Source organism: Eretmochelys imbricata, chromosome 3 (assembly GCF_965152235.1).
Source record: "Eretmochelys imbricata isolate rEreImb1 chromosome 3, rEreImb1.hap1, whole genome shotgun sequence".
Classification (NCBI taxonomy): Eukaryota; Metazoa; Chordata; order Testudines; family Cheloniidae; genus Eretmochelys; species Eretmochelys imbricata.
The window spans coordinates 111,358,880-111,379,809 of NC_135574.1; positions in this window are offsets into that span (position 1 = coordinate 111,358,880).

Genomic DNA, 20,930 nt, shown 5'->3' on the forward strand with positions numbered 1-20,930 from the left:
ACACTTTGATCAACTCCTCACTAGTTGGTTTGAATCCCTTTGTTAAATTGATTTAAGGGCGTAATCTGTGGGAAGGACATCTGTCATTCCACCCCCCACGCCCACCCCCACAGCACTAGCTGCACTGTAGTATGTGTCACATTTAAAAACTCTGTTTACTGTAAACACAGTTCTCAGCTGTAGCCAGATGGAACCCGAACAAAGTTTGTATGCCAATGTCGAACAAATCAAATTAAAATTGTGGCTTTAAACTCAGTTGTTCTGACAGTAGATGATGCTAAAAGGTGACATTTATTTTGTAGTCTCTTTTCTCTTTCCTCCTCTTCCCATTCTAGTATGTTCTCACCCATTCGCTTGCTGATTGTTGGGCTTTCCAGCTTCCTTCTCATCTTGAAGCATATCAGCACCCTCCTCCACTCATTCTGTGATGTTCCCTTTCCATTCTGTGCATTCTCTCTCTCTCACACACACACACACCTCTCCTGTGAAGCCCAGTCTGACACTCCATCCCCTCAAGCCTGTTCCAATTAATTTTGTTGTGTATGCAAATAAGAATATGAAACCAGACTCCTGCTCATACATTGGCCACCTATATTTCAGAGCTCAGGAGCCTAGTAAGTTTTGGCCTGTAGCTGTAGGCTGCAAATGAAAAACCTTGTCAGTAGTGTGCAGGACTGGCTCATTTTGTTCTCTGCATGTCATAATATAGTGTTATTGCTATATTCAATACCATTTCCATGGCAATGGCACATGTTGGCCTTTTTCTTGTGTGATTCTGTGATAAGACTTCTGTAAAAGAGGATGAGATTAAAGTGATCTTCTTGATGTCACTGTAAATGCTACTATTGTCACAATAAAAATTGGTTTCAGAGTAGCAGCCATGTTAGTCTGTATCCGTAAAAAGAAAAGGAGTACTCGTGGCACCTTAGAGACTAACAAATTTATTTGAGCATAAGCTTTCATGGGCTACAGCCCACTTCATTGGATGCATGCAGTGGAAAATACAGTAGGACAATTTTATATACACAGAGAACATGAAACAATGGGTGTTACCATATACACTATAAAGAGAGTGATCAGTTAAGGTGAGCTATTGCCAGCAGGAGAGAAAAAAAACTTTTTGTAGTGATAATCAATATGGCCCATTTCCAGCAGTTGACAAGAACCTGTGAGGAACAGTGTATGGGGGGGGGGGGGGGAGGAATAAACATGGGGAAATAGTTTTACTTTGTGTAATGACACATCCACTCCCAGTCTTTATTCAAGCCTAATGGTGTCCAGTTTGCAAATTAATTCCAATTCAGCAGTCTCTCGTTGGCGTCCTCTGGGTAAGCACCAGTGTTGTATATTGCTAATGCTTTTATATGCATTGGAAAGTATCTTGGGAAGGGTTGAAGTGTGAGGGTGGAGTGAAAGATTCTGTTGCAGGTTACAATGGCTGAAGAGGGAGTAAGGGAGAAAGGAATGGGTTAACTCGACGATCCAGCCAGGCCAAAAGATAAGGAATGAAACTGCGGTCCAAGGCCAGGGCATACAAACAAGCTCTCTGCCGCCAAACCACCAGAAGCCTGTCTCCCAACCCCAGCCAGCCCTGAGAAAGGAGAACTGAGCCAGAAAATACTGAAGGGGTTGCAAAACTAATAAGATTGCAAAGGCAAGCGAGTGGGAACACAACAGTCTCACGACCCTGAAACCGGTGTGCTTTGGGGAAGCTAAGGGAGCCACAGAAGGCTGGTTCAGACTGGTACAGAGAGCACGGGGGACGGGGGGTCCCTGGACGGAATGATTCCGGAAGAACCCAGGGCTTAAAACCCCCCTGAGAGCAGAAGCAAGTGGGAGATTTACAGCGGACCCTAGACGACCTGTGCACAAGGCAGAACTCTCATCTACCCTTCCCCCTCTTCTTACGTTACACCCAGGCGTGGCCAGCCTTGGGTTGTGTGTGTGTAAGTATGAAAGTAGGTTAGGGCTCGGGCGCTCACGCTTTCTTCCTCCTTCTGAGTTATGTGGGGTGCACCCAGCAGTCACCGCTGTTATTTGGTTAATAAAGCTTTAAACTTCATCTCCTGTACCAAAGATCCTGCGGCCTCAGCCTGACCACCTGAAGCCCCAGGCATATTGGTAACATAAATCTGTCACCCTATGACACTCTGTTGTGGAAACTGAATCACTTCCAAAAACCATCAAGACAGGAAGGAAGTAAATTCATATAAAGTGTCAAGAATGGGACTAAGCCTCATGATGACAATGAATCGTCACATGGAATACAGTTACAAACTGAGTTAAACTATTGACAAATGTACTCAGCTCTTCATCATCAAACACTGTTCTGATGACATAGGCACAATTTAAATTGCCATAATTTCTCATTTTAAAAAGTAAAGTGGCACATTAAGACTCTGACGTAGTTCAGGAAATGGCTCTATCAGTTCATCTGTCATTTTACCATGTAGCTATTGGGATGGAGTAAATTACTATATACATTGTGCATGTTTAATTGAATATACTTTGGAATGTGGGGCTGTGCTAAGAGAACGGCGTCAGTTTTACAAAATCCCCACACATACACCAGTAATGAAAATATTCTCTTCACTGCTGATAGAGCTGGGAAGAAAATCAGCCTAATTTGGAGCGTGGTGCTTTTGGACTGTGCCAAAGATTCTGAGTAACTATACCCCAGAAACAGGTGATTGCTGAAGTTCCTAATGTAGTCTCATGCCCAATAAATCCACTCAGTCTTTCTCACACATTTCATTGCACATGAGGATCGATAGTCAATAAGCAGAAAAAGGAGACACTGCTGAAATATACAGGAAAGTGGGTCAGTTTAAGGGTTGCCACCCCTCCAGGACTGTCCTGGAGTCTCCAGGAATTAAAGATTAATCATTAACTAAAGATTATGTCCTGATGAAACTTCCAGGAATATGGCCAACCGAAACTGGCATCCCTGGTCAGTTCCAACCATGTCCGCTTCAGAGGTTGGTGAACCTTAATCTTTGAATACTTTACAACAGGCCAATATGTTTTAATATAACTGATTCTTACCTATAATACTAAACCAAGCATAACAAAGGCTATGTTACATTTTCACCAGGACTAACCATATTTCCTTTTAGGTTTAGGGACAACAGCCAGAATTTTATGGCGTTTAAATCTAACTCAGCATCAGCTCTAAATCTCTTAGCCTGTGACATCTCTATTGTAGAAATAATTTCCAATAACCAGTACAAGAAATACCATTCTACTGCTTTTATTACCGACTGTATGTTTCATGGTACAGAAATATATAATATGGCGTAAAGTCTTGTATTTTTTCAAGATTCCTTGTAATGAAATTTTAGAGCCATTTTTGCTGTTTATACAAAACTTAACACTCAGACCAGGCTCAGGGCCAGAATCAGCAAAGCACATAAGCACATGCTCAATGTGAAGTCCATTCCTATTCAATAGAGCAATTAAGAAATGTAGTCAATGGGACTCAACACATGCTTAAATCCTTTTCAGAAAAGGAATGGGCTTAAGCACATGTGTAAAGGTAAGCATGTGCTTTAAGTGTCTCTCTGAATCAGGCTGTTAGGGACTATGGTGATGAGCACCACAGAAATAGCTGTAACTAAGTAAACTTGATGGACTAGCTAATAGACCAAGCATTAGAACGGAGATCTTTTGTTGTTTTTGAATGTTCTCCCATTTTGACATCTGACACAGAGAAAAATGATTGTTGATAAAGTTTGCGCACATCCATTTACCACTCCACCAATTTTAGTCTTAGGGACTGGTCCTATATAAAGAGCTATCTAGATCACTATGTTGGTTTTAAATGTTTTAATTTAACTGTCTTGGGGTTTGAACATTTATGACACCTCTCCCCACAATATTTTCCCCGACCGGCAGAAAAGAAAATGGTAATTGCTAACTGAACACATTGGGGTAGTGGAGAGCGGCCAACAATTCAAAAGTAACGGATACTGGGGGTGATCTGTGTCCTGCTGCTCCATAGTGAATGCAGGAGACACTCCAACATTCTGGTAAGATTTTCTCTTTATGTTTGTGTCATTTTTTTAACTCCTCAATATTCCTAGCTCATCCCAATACCAATAAGCACACAGGAATGTTATGTGTGATAGTGGTAATTCCTACAGGTTATGTGTCTGACATGAATACAACAGTTCTAAGAATGAAGAGCAGTGGCATGCCAGAGGCATGAGGCTTTTCTCCTCCAGACCAGCTCTGCATCTTGTGAGATCAGACAAGAGCAGACCATAAAGCAGTATTGCAAGTACTTTACAAATACAGTATCTGGTGAACTATAATTTTGATTTAGACTGAAATAATCAGAGGAGGATAGTGTTTTCTTATTTCACCTCCACCTTTGTAATGCTGTCCGCTACACTGAAGCACTGACGTCGTACATTGGTTTGGTTTATGGAAATATTGGTCAAAGTTGAAAATAAACTGCATGGAAGAATGAAAATGGTTTAACCTTGTGGATTGGGTTTCCAATAATGCCTAAATAATTACCAAAATTATCTCCAGTAGCCATGTCTACTAAGAACAGAGATTTGCTTCATTACCCAGGAGCAGCAATGAAAAATAGCAGTAACATCCATACTTTATAAACAGCATATACTTGCTAGTGAATTGGTGACATGTTTGTTCTGGGTTTGGTTGCTCTATTTTTTCATTTCAGGATAACTGTTGAAACGATTGCAAAGCAATGCAGAAACCTAGAGAAGAAATATGTGGTCATCTCTGTGATGAACTGATCACTTTAAATAACAATCTGTTGGTGCATTCTGCTAAGCTTTAGGTATAGGTTTGGCCCTTTATCCATGGCTATCCAGCAGCAATCATGAGCTAGAAAGCATCCTTGTAATTAAACTGCATCTCCAAAGTTACGTTAGATGCACAAAATCATTTAGACTCTTTTTCTTTTAAAGGCAAATAGTTTCATTAAACTACAAATGCCTTTTCCCATCCACATTATTTTAATTTGTCTAGGGTTTGCATAACGAATTGCAGAAAACTTGACAAGTCTGTTCCAGGATGTCTTGCATCTGAAGTACTAAGACAAGCTGTGTGCTGTGAAATGACACTCAGTTTCAAGATGCCAGTCTGCACACCCCAGCAACAGGCAATCATAGTCTAGACAAGCTACAACATTTATACACACACACACACTATTATGACACCATACTCTCCTCCAACAAGAAATAGATTTGACAACATATTTTTTCTGGCAGGAAACTTAGGGGAACAGTTTTGCATATCTGAGCTGCAAGCATTTTAATGGAATGACAGACATCTCTCCTTTAGAATTCTGAACAGGTGGTTTGACTCCAAATGCCCTTTGTTCCTCGTCTCATCCATTTCTTGGATCAACCCTACTTTATTCCCCCTATTTGCACAGTTCAGGTAACTTATCTGTGATTAGATATTCTTGTTGTTTTCAGAAAAACAAGATCTCCATGACATCACAGGGGATGTGCCTACCTCAAAGGAAGATAAAAGCAGAAAGAAAAAAGAAAGCCAGGCAAGAGCAGAAGAAAGTCCATGTGGTGCTGAGAGAGAGAAAATAGCATGAAACAAAGGCATGTTCAAAATGCCACTTACAACAACAGTGGCAATAAAAGGAGAGAGAGAGGTGTGGTCTGACCAGAATTGGGGCCCATTGATGTAAATGGAATTTAACCACATGCTTAGTGATGTAGTGGAGAGGACAAATGGTCCATTGTTAATCTCTGACTCTGGAGGCCTGGGGTCAATGCCCTGCTCTGCACAGATTTCTTGCATGACCCTTGGCAAGGCCAGGTTTTTAACTGTATTTAGGTACTGCTTCATCCAGCTTTGCAAGACCTTAATGATTTAGCAGCCTTAGGGCACATCCACACAGCAACCAAGGATGCAATTTGCAGCTCATGTAGACATACCCATGCTTGTTTAAATCTAGTCAGTTCACTAAATATAGCAGTGAGGCTCAGGCTAGCAATGTGAATATGTATCCAGGAAGCTAGGCAGGCTTGTACAGTCCGCACTGAATTACACACACTCACAGAGAGAGAGAGCTATTTTTAGCATGCTAGCGAGATTAAAGCTAGTGTGGTACATCTACATAAACTGCAAATGATACCCTAAAGCACAGCATAGGTAGCACAGGCATACCCTATGTGTCATTTTCAAAAGTGTTTCAGGCACGCCGGAACCTAAGTCCCATTGACTTTCAATGGTGGTTGAATTAGGGCCTGGGAGCCTGAAACTTCACCACAGCCTTCCTGGGTGATCTTGGGCAAGTCACTTATTCCAGCAGTTTCAAACCTGGGTGCCTAAAAAACAGGGCTCTAAACCCATATTTAGCCACCTAAAAAAAACCAGCTGATTTTCCATAGGTATTTAGCAGCCCCAACTCCTACTGGAAAAAGGCGGAAGACAGATGAGGGGGATGCAACCTCTCAGGATGCTGCAGGTGCTCAGCCCTTCTGAAAATCACGTCACTTTATTTAGAAGCCTATATATGGATTTAGATGGCTAACTCTAGGCATCAAAGGGTAAAAATGGGGGCCTTCTCGGCTCAGAATCCCCCACTGTAAAAGGTGGTTCATAATAACGTCATATCTCACAGGGATGTTATCAGGATTAATTAGCTAATGGACCAGTTTGGCAAAAGGCCCCGAAAGAGGAAGAATTCACTCATGCTCCGTAGTGTCACAAGGCACCTGTAAGGTTGCAACCTCTACCTATGGTGGGGTCTTACAGGCAGCAGTGTTGCCTGAAGGGTAAATAGTGCTCGACTGATATGGCTAAGGCAATGAGCTATGCCCTGATTCAGAGTATCCTTGCTGCAGCTTCCACATGTGAAGCCACAGCTGGAGCTACCAGCAAAGACTGAAGCTGTCCCATCTCAGCAGAGCCGTGGGCAGAGGGATAATAAAGGGGATGTTCATTTTGATATTACAAGTATAATTTTTTATACTACCCCTTCAAGCATGGCAGTGCTCAGTGACTGGGGGACAGGCCTGAACAACAGTATATATAGAAATTGTTAACTATATTGCAAGTATATTGAGCAATTTCTGTATTTTCTCTCTCAGCCCTCAGAAATTGTATTCCTAGCACCAGTGATGAGAAGAAAGAGGGGATACAGAGACATCCCACCCCTCAGAAATAGCTTCCTCTTGCCTCCTCCTTTGTCCTGGGCCTGAACTTTTAGAGATATTTCTCTATCATCCCCCCAGTTGTCATGAGGCCCAGTCCATGGGATGGCGTTCCTGAAGGCTGACAGACCAACAATTCAGAAATCTCTCACTTGGTCTTAGGTGAATTTTGGTATCAACTATTTAGCTTTAAAGTTATAAGAACTTCATTTGTGTTTTCATTTTTAAAATAATGATTACAGCTTGATTAGAACATCTCAGTGATTCTAATTATGTTCCACCTGGGAATACTTTTTATAAGTGGTACTCTAAAAAGCTATAATTTATCCGTATGATGTTTGAGAAGGATGCTCAAGTGAAAAGCAGTTACCTAGATTTCTGACTGTTTCTTTTTCTATCCATATGTTTCATTTAGAGACTCTGATTTACTCCCAAAACAAACAAACAAAAGTTTGGAAAGCTAATAAAAGTTGCCAGGTGACAACTTTGTACTTTCCTCTCATATCAGGGCTATCAGCAGGTGCCTCAAGTGCCTATATACAAATGCACGAAGCCTGGGAAACAAGCAGGGAGAACTGGAAGTCCTGGCACAGTCAAGGAATTATGATGTGATTGGAATAACAGAGACTTGTTGGGATAACTCACATGACTGGAGTACTCTCATGGATGGATATAAGCTGTTCAGGAAGGACAGGAAGGGTAGAAAAGGTGAGGGAGTTGCACTGTATGTAAGGGAGCAGTATGACTGCTCAGAGCTCAAGTATGAAACTGCAGAAAAACCTGAGAGTCTCTGGATTAAGTTTAGAAGCGTGAGCAACAAGGGTGATGTCGTGGTGGGAGTCTGCTATAGACCACCAGACCAGGGGGATGAGGTGGACGAGGCTTTCTTCCGGCAACTCGCAGAAGTTACTAGATTGCAGGCCCTGGTTCTCATGGGAGACTTCAATCACCCTGATATCTGCTGGGAGAGCAATACAGCAGTGCACAGACAATCCAGGAAGTTTTTGGAAAATGTAGGGGACAATATCCTGGTGCAAGTGCTGGAGGAACCAACTAGGGGCAGAGTTCTTCTTGACCTACTGCTCACAAACTGGGAAGAATTAGTAGGGGAAGCAAAAGTGGATGGGAACCTGGGAGGCAGTGACCATGAAATGGTCGAGTTCAGGATCCTAACACAAGGAAGAAAGGAGAGCAGCAGAATACAGACCCTGGACTTCAGAAAAGCAGACTTTGACTCCCTCAGGGAACTGATGAGCAAGATCCCCTGGGAGAATAACATGAGGGGGAAAGGAGTCCAGGACAGCTGGCTGTATTTTAAAGAATCCTTATTGAGGTTACAGGGACAAACCATCCCAATGTGTGGAAAGAATAGTAAATATGGCAGGCGACCAGCTTGGCTTAACAGTGAAATCCTTGCTGCTCTTAAATACAAAAAAGAAGCTTACAAGAAGTGGAAGATTGGACAAATGACCAGGGATGAGTATAAAAATATTGCTCGGGCTTGCAGGAGTGAAATCAGAAAGGCCAAATAACACCTGGAGTTGCAGCTAGCAAGAGATGTTAAGAGTAACAAGAAGGGTTTCTTCAGGTATGTTAACAACAAGAAGAAAGTCAAGGAAAGTGTGGGCCCCTTACTGAATGAGAGAGGCAACCTCGTGACAGAGGATGTGGAAAAAGCTAATGTACTCAATGCTTTTTTTGCCTCTGTCTTCACGAGCAAGGTCAGCTCCCAGACTACTGCACTGGGCAGCACAGCATGGGGAGGAGGTGACCAGCCCTCTGTGGAGAAAGAAGTGGTTCGGGACTATTTAGAAAAGCTGGACGAGCACAAGTCCATGGGGCCGGATGCGTTGCATCCTAGAGTGCTAAAGGAGTTGGCGGATGTGATTGCAGAGCCATTGGCCATTATCTTTCAAAACTCATGGCGATCGGGGGAGGTCCCAGATGACTGGAAAAAGGCTAATGTAGTGCCCATCTTTAAAAAAGGGAAGAAGGAGGATCCTGGGAACTACAGGCCAGTCAGCCTCACCTCAGTCCCTGGAAAAATCATGGAGCAGGTCCTCAAGGAATCAATTCTGAAGCACTTAGAGGAGAGGAAAGTGATCAGGAACAGTCAGCATGGATTCACCAAGGGCAAGTCATGCCTGACTAATCTAATTGCCTTCTATGATGAGATAACTGGCTCTGTGGATGAAGGGAAAGCAGTGGATGTGTTGTTCCTTGACTTTAGCAAAGCTTTTGACATGGTCTCCCACAGCATTCTTGCCAGCAAGTTAAAGAAGTATGGGCTGGATGAATGGACTAGAAGGTGGATAGAAAGCTGGCTAGATTGTCGGGCTCAACGGGTAGTGATCAATGGCTCCATGTCTAGTTGGCAGCCGGTATCAAGTGGAGTGCCCCAGGGGTCAGTCCTGGGGCCGGTTTTGTTCAATATCTTCATAAATGATCTGGAGGATGGTGTGGATTGCACCCTCAGCAAGTTTGCAGATGACACTAAACAATGATCGGGTAGGCTAAATTATGAATGAGTTTCCTCTTGCTATTATTTGAGGAATATGAGACCACCATTTGTCAAACAAAGGCTCTTACCAGGACTTAGACAAGCAAGAGAACCCCAAGTTCTGCTACCAGGTCACTGGGAGTGGCTGGGTCATGACACATACTGAATCTATTTCCCTAAGTTAAATATCCTCACACCTTCTTGTCAACTGTCTAAATGGGCCACCTTGATTATCACTACAAAAGTTTTTTTCTCCTGCTGATAATAGCACATCTTAACTAATTAGCCTCTCACAGTTTGTATGGCAACTTCCACCTTCTCTGTATGTGTGTGTATATATATATATATATATATAATTTTCTTACTATATGTTCCATTCTATGCATCCGATGAAGTGGGCTGTAGCGCACGAAAGCTTATGCTCAAATAAATTGGTTAGTCTCTAAGGTGTCACAAGTACTCCTGTTCTTTTTGCGGATACAGACTAACACGGCTGCTACTCTGAAACCCGCTACCAGGTGACCACTGCATGTTCCTGGTTATGAGATGAGCATGCTCCAGGCACACAAACTTGGACTCTCTGAAAAAGTGTTACTTTGTACCAAGGAAAATGATCTGGCTTTGCCCATTATGAAGCCTGGCAGGGTTTTGGTTTTTGAATAAACTATAACACTTTTCTTTTGTACAGTAAAAGTGGAGGAGCACCGCCTAAGAGACACGAATAAGGGTTTCCTCTTCAGCACTTGCTTTGTTGAAGATTTTCAGCTCAATTTGCCAAGAATTTTCACAAAGGACAACCTAAGTAATCACAAAAGCTGGTGCCTCCTTGCTTCCTAATGCATCCCAGAATCCTTTTTATGGGCTGCAGCAGGGAATCTCAGCAGTGTGAATGTGCTGTAAATTATATTTTTAAGTAGTGAAGAGCTAGAAAATGGCATACCACGTCTCTGTCCTGAAGCGCTTAAGAGCCCTTGGTCTAGGCAAGGACAGTACAATTAACAAAGGGGCAAGACTCACTCTTGAACCACTTAAGCTAGAACAGTGGTTCTCAACCTGTGGCCCGCGGGTCGCTTGCAGCCCAGTCAGTACAGAGCTGCAGCCCATGTGACATCCTCAGGGCATAGAGGTAGTATTGGATGCAGCCCACATAACACATTGTGGGCCAAATATGTGGCCCACAATGGTAAATAGGTTGAGAACCACTGATCTAGAACCTGAATCATAGCATTATTAAATCTTCATGAACGTGACTGTTGCTTGGAAGAGTCAATATTAATTCAGATTGAAATGAGCACATGATCAGAAATGTGAATCCTGCCAGTGCCAACATGCACTAGATGCACTGCGAGAGATGAAGCAAAGAAGAGTGCATTCAACTTAGCTAATGACTTGTGAACTTCTGTGTTGAACTGTCGCTGAATGACATCCAAAATTAAACAGTTGTATTTATCAGTTATCAAAACACAACATATTTGTGGTAACTTTGAGGAGTTTTTGAGTCACACAGCTATGCACTGTACTGCATCATATAACCTCCAGCCATCGCTCTCCAGAAAAATAAATGCCAGCTCGCTCAAAGAATAAACTAAAGGTTCTTTGCCAGCTTCACAAAAGAAATATTCTTGGTCAGAGAGTTTTGGAAGAGAGAGTTTTTAACCTTCATCGTAGGTTTAGTATTCATCAACATTCTATATCAGATATAATAATGTCTCTTCTGGCACATGTACTGTTTCTAAGAAACTCTATTAATTGAGGGCTACATTTGCCTCCAGCACCCAGAGCTCTGTCACTTCTGTCAGATCATGTAGCTTCTTGATTCAGACAAAGACAAGCCTCCCTCAGGCAGACGCAGGAGACATGGCAATGACGTTCCCTCCCTCAGTTCTAAAGGGTCAGACACGCTTCAGATGCCAACTTAAAGCCAAGAACCAAAACTGCAATGCATAGCATAAGACTCAGGCAGGCAGCAGCATAGCTGACCAAACACACACCAGCAGTTTCTGCATTTGTTCACTAGAGGGAGTCATTTCTGTATGTGCCTTTGTTTTTAAGTAGTGAAGCTGACTCAAGCTTTTCAGTTTACCAGTTAAATCAGCTGCATACATGCAAGAAGCCCTGTCTGCTTGAAGCTTATTTGTGTTGCATCCACGTCTCTGACAGACATGACCATTTCCACATGTATACCACCATCGTGCTAAGTTACTGATGAAAAGAGCTCTAGGTAAGACCTTATTATTGATTAGTTTCCTCCCCCCGCCCCCAGGGAATACACCAGCAAATGAGCACACAGCTGAGCAACTGAAAGCCCAAGAGAGAAATGCTGAATCTTCAGCTGAGCTGGGTTTATTTCCGAGGCACTGTAGGCAGGATAGTTCTTTTTAGTCTTGTATTTAACCTACAGCAAAATATGTACTCAGTTTTGGGTAGTCCTATAAATAAACAGACTGAATAAGAATACATACCTGAAAGGCATTGGCCTGCAAAATAACAAAAACATAATGCTTTTAGCTAGACTACTGAAAGCTGTGCCCTGTTTTGGCCCAGCCCAGCTGAGCCACTGAATTTGAATGCACTGTAAGTATTCTGTATTGCTCTAAAGTATTGCTTATAGTTCAATCATATATATAACTGTTGCGCAGTAGATTCCAGGCACATTTGTTACAGCAACAGTATACATTTTCACTCGCATAAACCTCCATGAATTACTTACATTATTGTGCATGAATTTAATTGCCTCAGAAACTCTGAGACTTGGAAGAATGTATTTACTGAGTGTGTTGCTTTTCTCCTTATATAACTCATAGCTGACCTCCTTGCCCCTTAGCAAGGAAGACAATGAGACATAGTATTGAGCTCAGTGCAATACAGAGTCATGCTGAAATACTGATAGCTGAACAGTGTAGTACAGTAAACTTTCAGAAAGTACTTGTTCAGGGGCCTGATAGATTAAAACATTGAAAGTACCCTCTGCCCATTGTCCCTCTTGGTATGCTGTAGCCATGACATATTTTATTGAATCATGATCAGGATCTGATACATTAGGGAGTCAGGTTTCAGAGTAGCAGCCGTGTTAGTCTGTATTCGCAAAAAGAAGAGGAGGACTTGTGGCACCTTAGAGACTAACAAATTTATTTGATCCGATGAAGTGAGCTGTAGCTCACGAAAGCTTATGCTCAAATAAATTTGTTAGTCTCTAAGGTGCCACAAGTACTCCTTTTCTATTAGGGAGTCAGTAACTTGCATTGGAAGTATCAACCATCCCATAACACCCCTTTCACCCCCAGTGATTTTGTATCAAGTTACTCTGTACAAACAGACCAAAATGTTCCAAATCAGCTACCTAAACCTAGGCTCCAACTAAAAGGGGTCTGTTTTTCTGACATGCTGAGCGCTTATGCTTCCCATTCACTTCAAATTAAGCCACTGGGTAAAATCAACTGTTTCAGCTGCTTAACTCTGGCTGTAGGTACCTGACTCTGAAAATGTTGGCTGGTATCGATACACAGCACATTTGTATCCTCTTATTGGACATGACACGGTCATTGTAAAACAGATCCAGAGATGAATCAATGTGAAAAATTGTAAACAACTTCAGTGTAATTTTCAGTGGCAGTTCCTCCCTTCTGTTTAGGACGATCAAGATTATGGCTTGGGGATCCAGGTGCAAAGGGCCCTCTGTGCACGGTGTGCAAGTACCATCTTCATGGCATGTGCACCTGCCTGGCCCTGTAGAAGTCCTTCTGCTAGGATGCCACAGAGTTCAGTATTTGGAGGTAATGGGGTGGGAGAAGAGAGGAGATCTAGGCTTTACAGGTGTGACCAGGGTCCCAGTGGGGGCCAGCTGAGGTCACTCAATTAGGGTGAACTGCAAAGAATGGGGCAGACAATCCCCAAAGCTCGTGGATATTTTTAATACTTAGATTTACCAAGCCAGCATAAAACAGTTTCTTTAGTACCTCACGGGTTGCCCAGAAATCAACAACACAACTTCCCTTAAAGTAACCAGCCTCAGGCCTCCATTCAGGTACCCAAGTCAAATATGATGAAGATTTTTGAAAATCTCATTTCATCATATATATAAAAAAACAAAGTTCTACCAATCCCAAAGGATCGGACACATTACCTCCCAGTTTCATGAATGTTCCAGATCATACCCAAATACATGCTACAGCCACTTTTTATTAATTAAACTAAAATTTATTTAAAAAGGAAAGGGAGAGAGGATGGTTAAAAGATCAATATACATACAGACGTGAGTTCAGTTCTTGAGGTTCAGATATATAGCAGAGATGGTGAGCTTTGTAGTTGCAAAGAGCTCCTTGAAAATTTAGTTCACAGGTTGTAGTCCAATATCATATCCACAGTGTACCAACTTAACTGGGACCTCAGTCTTGCGACTCAGACTTCCCCTGATGAAGCTTAAGCAGATCTGAGATTAAAACGATCAGGACCCAAGGATCTTTTATACAATTTCAACTCTTCTTTGACAAGTTGGAGTCCCTCGGGGAACAATAATCAGGGTGTCTTTGAAGTGGGTCCATCGCCGGTACTTAGCTATACAAATTAACATAAGACAATCACCAATTCCTCCACCATTCACTGATGATTTGCTATATGTTTCAAAGAGAGATGAATACAGAGATATCCCGTGTTTACAATTCATTTAAATGCTAGGATGTTCTTTTGACCTCTGAATTAACAGAATACAGCATAGGCAGGGACTGTTGATTAATTGTTGACCCTACTCAGATATATGTAAATACACAAAAACACAAACATTATCTCCCCACATGTCTTTAAGGGTTGAGTTTGAGTCATTTATTTTGCAGGATGTTTAGCCCTTTCTGGCCATGCATCACAGCAGCATTCTCTTTCCCCTCAGGGGAAGTCTGCATAAGTTACAGTATAGTTGTTGTTATTTATCTGTATTACCGTAGTGCTTAAGAATCCTAGTCATGGACCAGGAGCCCATGTTCTAGGCACTGCACAAACACAAAATATTGGTAGTCAATCTGTACTTACACTCTTGTTAATATCACTCTTTCCATCCCAGGGAGGCTCCAGGGCAGCTGCAGTCCAAGGGCTCCCCTTGATGCACAGCTTGAAAATCTAAGTACACTCAAAAAAGTGCATTCAAAAAAGCTAACAGAATGTTGGGAATCAATAAGAAAGGGATAGCTAATAAGACAGAAAATATCATATTGCCTCTGTATAAAGCCATGGTACGCACACATCTTGAATACTGCATGCAGATGTGGTTGCCCCATCTCAAAAAAGTTATATTGGAATTGGAAAAGGCTAAGAAAAGGGGGAAAAAAATTATAAGGAGTATGGAACGGCTGCCATATAAGGAGAGACTAATAAGACTGGGAATTTTCAGCTTGGAAAAGAGACAGCTAAGGGGCAACCTGATAGAGGTCTATAAAATCATGACTGGTGTGGACAAAGTAAACAAGGAAGTGTAATTTACTCCTTCTCATAACACAAGAACTAGGGGTTACCAAATGACATTAATAGGCCGCAGATTTAAAACAAACAAAAGGAAATTTTTTTCACACAACGCACAGTCAATCTGTGGAACTCCTTGCCAGAGGATGTTGTGAAGGCCAAGACTATATAACAGGGTTCAAAAAAGAACTAGATACGTTCATGGAGGATAGGTCCATCAATGGCTATTAGCCAGGATGGACAGGGATGGTGTCCCTAGCCTCTGTTTGCCAGAAGCTGGGAATGGGCAACAGGGGATGGATCACTTGATGATTACCTGTTCTGTTCATTCCTCTGAGGTACCTGGCATTGGCCACTGTCGGAAGACAGGACACTGGGCTAGATGGGCCTTTGGTCTGACCCAATATGGCTGTTATTATGTACAAGCTGTGCTGTGCAGGTGCCACAACATGCAAGTGTGCGGGGGGAAGGGGGCCTGTATGTTGGGCAGGAGGGAGGCAAGGGTTAAGATCCTCCCCACCACAAGCTCTGTGACTTTGGGATTGGAACTCCCAGCCTCTTCCACTGGAGATAAAACCTGTAACCCTGCCCATTAAAAGAGACATAAGGAAATGCCCTGATTTTCCATGCCATTCTGTGGGATATTTTCACATGGGGGAGAATGCACCCCCTAAAAGAAAACACTGTACAGTTCACGTTGCGCTGGACCATTTTACTTCTTCTCACCAACTGAGATGCAGGCCACTTGTAGCGTAGGGCAGCTGCAATTTGTTTTCTAGTTGGCGCCCCACCAGTTTGCTGCCACCCTATGAGGGGTTTCCAAACAACAGAATGACCTTTCCCTTCAGTTTATGAAACTGTTGGATTTTAATATTCTGTTTCCTTTGAGCAACTACTCTAATTACAGCATTAAGTACTTCAGTGAACCATTTAGATTTGATTTGTTTCCTCTTTGTGTTGCAAATGTCAACAAGCACCTTGGGCGCAGAAGATTCCATCTTCTCTCAGAGGAGTGGTATGCAGAGAATATTCTCATCATGAGTTTTTTGGCTTGTGCTGCAATAACCATGGGAAATTTCTTCTCAATGCAGGGGCAACAAAATAGGATCCTAGATGATCATGGGGATTTTTGAAGGATTTACAAACAGTTTGTGTTTGTATCAAAGTTTGTATCAAATCATGGCATTTGCTTAATGATGAGTTTTAGGACTGAGATTTTCAAAATCAACTTGGGGATTTAGCCATTCCAGTGAAATTAATAGGGACAATAAGGCTAGATCCCCTATAATTGGCTTTGAAAGCCTCAACCTATCATCCTTGATATAACTAAGAGCCTGTAGGATAGTGTTAAACTTTCAGTCCTTACTCCTGCAAATGTCCCATTGAAGTCAGTCAGAACTCTGTATTTGCAAGATTGAACAAAGCTATTTTCTATCAATAGGCTCCCTACCGTGATCTGTCTTCTCCATTCATTGTATGTAGCAGCTTTAACAAAACATATTTGTTTCCTTTTCTTCCACAATAACAACATAAGAACTAAGAGGGTAACAATGTAGGGAGTTTTCAGCCTTGCTAAATGTACTCACCCTACCCTTCTAGGGCAAGTACTTTTTTGGGGACAGACAAGTAAAATATCATTCGTTTGTTTCATCTGCATGATAAGGTGTGGGTCAGTAGAATTTGTGTAAGAGCTAGTAAATGTTCATGGTTATTGTAAAAAGCTGGTTAGGATTACATAGGAAAAACTATCCCCATCTCCTTACCTGGTGTAGCATATACACAAAAACACAAACATTATCTCCCCACATGTCTTTAAGGGTTGAGTTTGAGTCATTTATTTTGCAGGATGTTTAGCCCTTTCTGGCCATGCATCACAGCATACCCAAAATCAATACATAGAGTGAAATGTTACATTGGCAGGCCAGAGGATGCAAGTTTGTACCGTCAGGTGTTATGTGCCAGTGGGGCAGGTATTTTCTCTGTTAAAAATAGAAAATTCAAACAGCTGATCTTACTGTATTTCAGATGCGCTATGTCAGGGGAAGGGCCTTAAATCAGGAATACCCTGCTAAGTCAGTTTGGTTTAGAGTTACAATACATATGGGTTTTCGCAGACATGACCTCTTTTTTGGTCGTCCGATCTCCGGCCGGATGGATTTTTGAAATATGAACAAATATCTGAGATTTTTCCTTGCTCGTCCTTTTTCCAACATTGATTCTGATAGAACTCCATTTCCCAGCATGCCCTACTAGCAGTGTGCATGTTGACTGGTTTGCCATCTTTACTTCTGCCTCCAGAGCTGGGCAGCCGGAGAGCAGCAGCTGCAGTCTGGATGCCCAGATCTGAAACCAGCGCCACTGCCAGTAGCCGCGCAGAAGTAGGAGCGGCATGGTATTGACTGTTGAGTTGCTGAAAGGAATCTTGCTTGTACAGCACAACTTCAGGCACATACCTTGCAAAGACCTTCGTGGCTACTTGATGAGCAATCAACCACTGCTGAGAAAGATAAGTCAACAGAGAAATAGGCACAATGGGAAGAAGCACAGTAGGAAAGGACTGAGTGCATGTAAAAAGGTACATTTAAATTTGATTTACTTTCATTTTTGATGCCATTACACTTGTTATTTATAAATGTTAGATATTCAAAGTAGAAAGAAACTGTACAGTAAAAACTCTACCACCCTTCCCCTCCTCCCTCCAATTCCCCCTCCCCCCGGCAGTGTCCTCTATTTGGGAATTTGAAATATGGTAACCCTAGTTTAGTGAAGAATTTCTCCCAGTATCTCCCAATTGCTTGTTAAAATAAATATATATTCTGGCCCTGATTGTGCAATCTGATCCATAGAGGTGGACACCTGAGCCCTTAAGGATCTCCATGGACTCCAGTGAGGTTCTGCATGAGCATAAGGGTTCATCCACATATATCAGAGTATAGGACTGAGGTCCAGAGCTGCAATCTCAGATATTTTTTGGAATTACTTATTTTTTCCTTCAGTAAAGTTGAGAGTGAGGCTGGCACACCAACCTTGCTAAACTCTAATCTTCAACATTTATAGGCATATACTAGCATTGCCAGAAATAAGCAGCCAGTTCTCAGTGGATTTTTCATGGAGATGAGATTGCAAATGTCTGACAGACCCCACTATAATGACTTACTCTTCCTCTATTTCCTGCTTTGCTCTTAAAGAGAACTTGTCACACTGAGGAATACTTTCACGTAAAAACATCAAATCATTTTACTTTCATGTGTTTTCATTGTCTACCCTGGCCAACATTTTTCCAACTTATGAGGCTAACTTTGGACACCTAAATAAAACTGGACTGATTTTCAGTGGGAGCTTCTGGAGATTTCTTCCATTGGGGGTGAGGATTTAGCCTCTTGTTACATGGCATCTGAGTACATCACAACCATTAATGGATTTATCCTCACAGGTAAAGAAGTGTCACTATTAATAATAGTTCCCAAAGATCCCAGCCAAAATAAGGAAAGGAAGTGTTATTATTACAACTGAGGGCTTGTTTTCACTACCGGGAGATCGATGCTGCTGCAATCGATGCAGCAGGTGTCGATTTAGCGGGTCTGGTGAAGATCCGCTAAGTCAATGACAGAGCACTCTCCTGTCGACTCCGGTACTCCAGCTCCCCGAGAAGAGAAAGGTAAGTCAACCAGAGAGCATCTCCCGTCGACGCAGCACAGTGAAGACACCGGGATAAGTCGACCTAAGCTATGTCGACTTCAGTGATGTTATTCATGTTGCGTAACTTAGGTCGACTTACTGCGGTAGTGAAGACAAGACCTAAGAGAAGTGACTTGGTAAAGATCACACAGGCAGAAACAGGAAATGAAACCAGATCTCCTGAGTCCAAATCCAGTGACTTAACCATAAAATCGCCCTTCTTTTCGTGCTGTTCAATGGTATACAAACTTTAGAGCTCAGTAGGAGAATCCCCTTAACTGAAAGAGCATTGGCTTTATTTTGCTAGCAGGGAAAGTCCCTGTAATTTAAAGTAAATTCAACCTTTCCTCACCTTACTTTAAACGTAAGAAGTGTGCTCGCCTACTGTGCAACATCTTTCATTAATCAGGAAATGACTGTCACTGGGGAAAAAAAGCTCAGGGAGCTGGATTTTAAACATCCATCTGGAGAGGGGACTCCAAAATAAGCTGAGCTCCCAAAAATTAACTTCTGTGTGAGGATCATTTCATATGACAAGAATGACATCTAGTGGTAGGAAAAAACTGGTTAATTACACGCTAAGGACATTCAGTGTCTGCTCATTGACTTCAGTGGGATTGTAACTGAGGGGAAATTTTTTGCTGCAGATTTCTAGTGCTATACCAAACAACCTGATACTGAATGTATGTTGTGGAACTTGTTTTAGCTTCTGTCCTTGTAGAATTTATTTTACTCAGGCTAATGGAAAATGAATACCAGCTAGTCAAATTTAACAGGGCAATGAACAGTAGTGGGTCATTGCCTAATGTTTTTATCTCCCCTAAGGAGGCACAGAAATGTCTACCAGCTGTACAATTAACATTAACATAAGTCTCATCCTGTTCTTGTCCCACACACATTCTTTTGCAGATTTAAGTGAGAATTTAACAGGACAAAAGGCTTTTTTAAAAGGGACCCTTTCTGGCAGTTAATTTTACAGCACCCAATGGAGGAATCATTTCCCTCATCACTAACGTACTTTACTTAAGTCGAACTATGGTCTGCCAAACTCATTCCCCTTCTTTTGTGCACAAAGAGATTCCACAATGAAACATTTTAAATGGTGACTCTCATCTAGTTAGATGAAGTCAGAAGTAGCACAGACAACGCATCACCAGGCCCTTCACTGGGGAGTCCATATGGACTTCCACACCGAGGCTGAGAAGTACTGATTGGCTGTAGCCTTTCTGCATTTGACTTTACATTATGTCCGTTCCTTTTGGATGAAAGTCACTCCAGTCCAGAGGAACCAGCACAAGGCCTAGGACTGCTGAACTCTTCCAAACAGGACAACACAAGTCAGCTCCCCCAAAAACCATGAGTGGCCTAAAAAATCAGAATTTTTTATAAGTTGGAAAAAGGTTGGCCAGGGTAGATAATGAAAATACATGAAAGTAAAATGATTTGATGTTTTTACGTGAAAGTATTCCTCAGTGTGACAAGTTCTCTTTAAGAGCAATGCAGGAAATAGAGGAAGAGTAAGTCATTATACTGGGGCATTGGGTTTTTTTTTAATAATACATTTTGGGTATTTTTCTTTGCCTTCTAGTTTCTTAGCCTGTAGAGTAAATCAGGTCATATTTTCAAGCTTTTATCCACACCCATGAGAGCTAGAAACTGACTTTTTTTTTTTTAAATGATAGTGGAGCTTCTTTTGTATTCAGCTGAGGAGCTGGGAATGAAAGAAACTCCTCAATAATGATTTTATGTTTTTAGGTGAAAGTATTCCTCAGTGTGACAATTTAACTTGAAGAGAAAGGCAGGAAATAGAAGAAGAGTAAGTCATTATAGTGGTCCTGTCGGACATCTGGAATCTCATTTCCATGAAAAATCCACTGAGAACTGGCTGCTTACTTCTGGCAATGCTAGTATAGATCTAGATCCCTACAAATGTATAAATGTTGAAGATTAGAGTTTAGCAAGGTTGCTGTGCCAGCCCCACTCTCAACTTTACTCAAGGAAAAAATATGTCATTCCAAAAAATAACAAGAGCTGGCAATGCTATAATATGGATTCTGCCAAAGGAGAACAAGAGTCAAGTCTGTGGATTTTAAATCAGAATCATTCCTTGAGGAGAGTCCATATGGTACAAAGTGGTTGGTGCGTAATTCAGT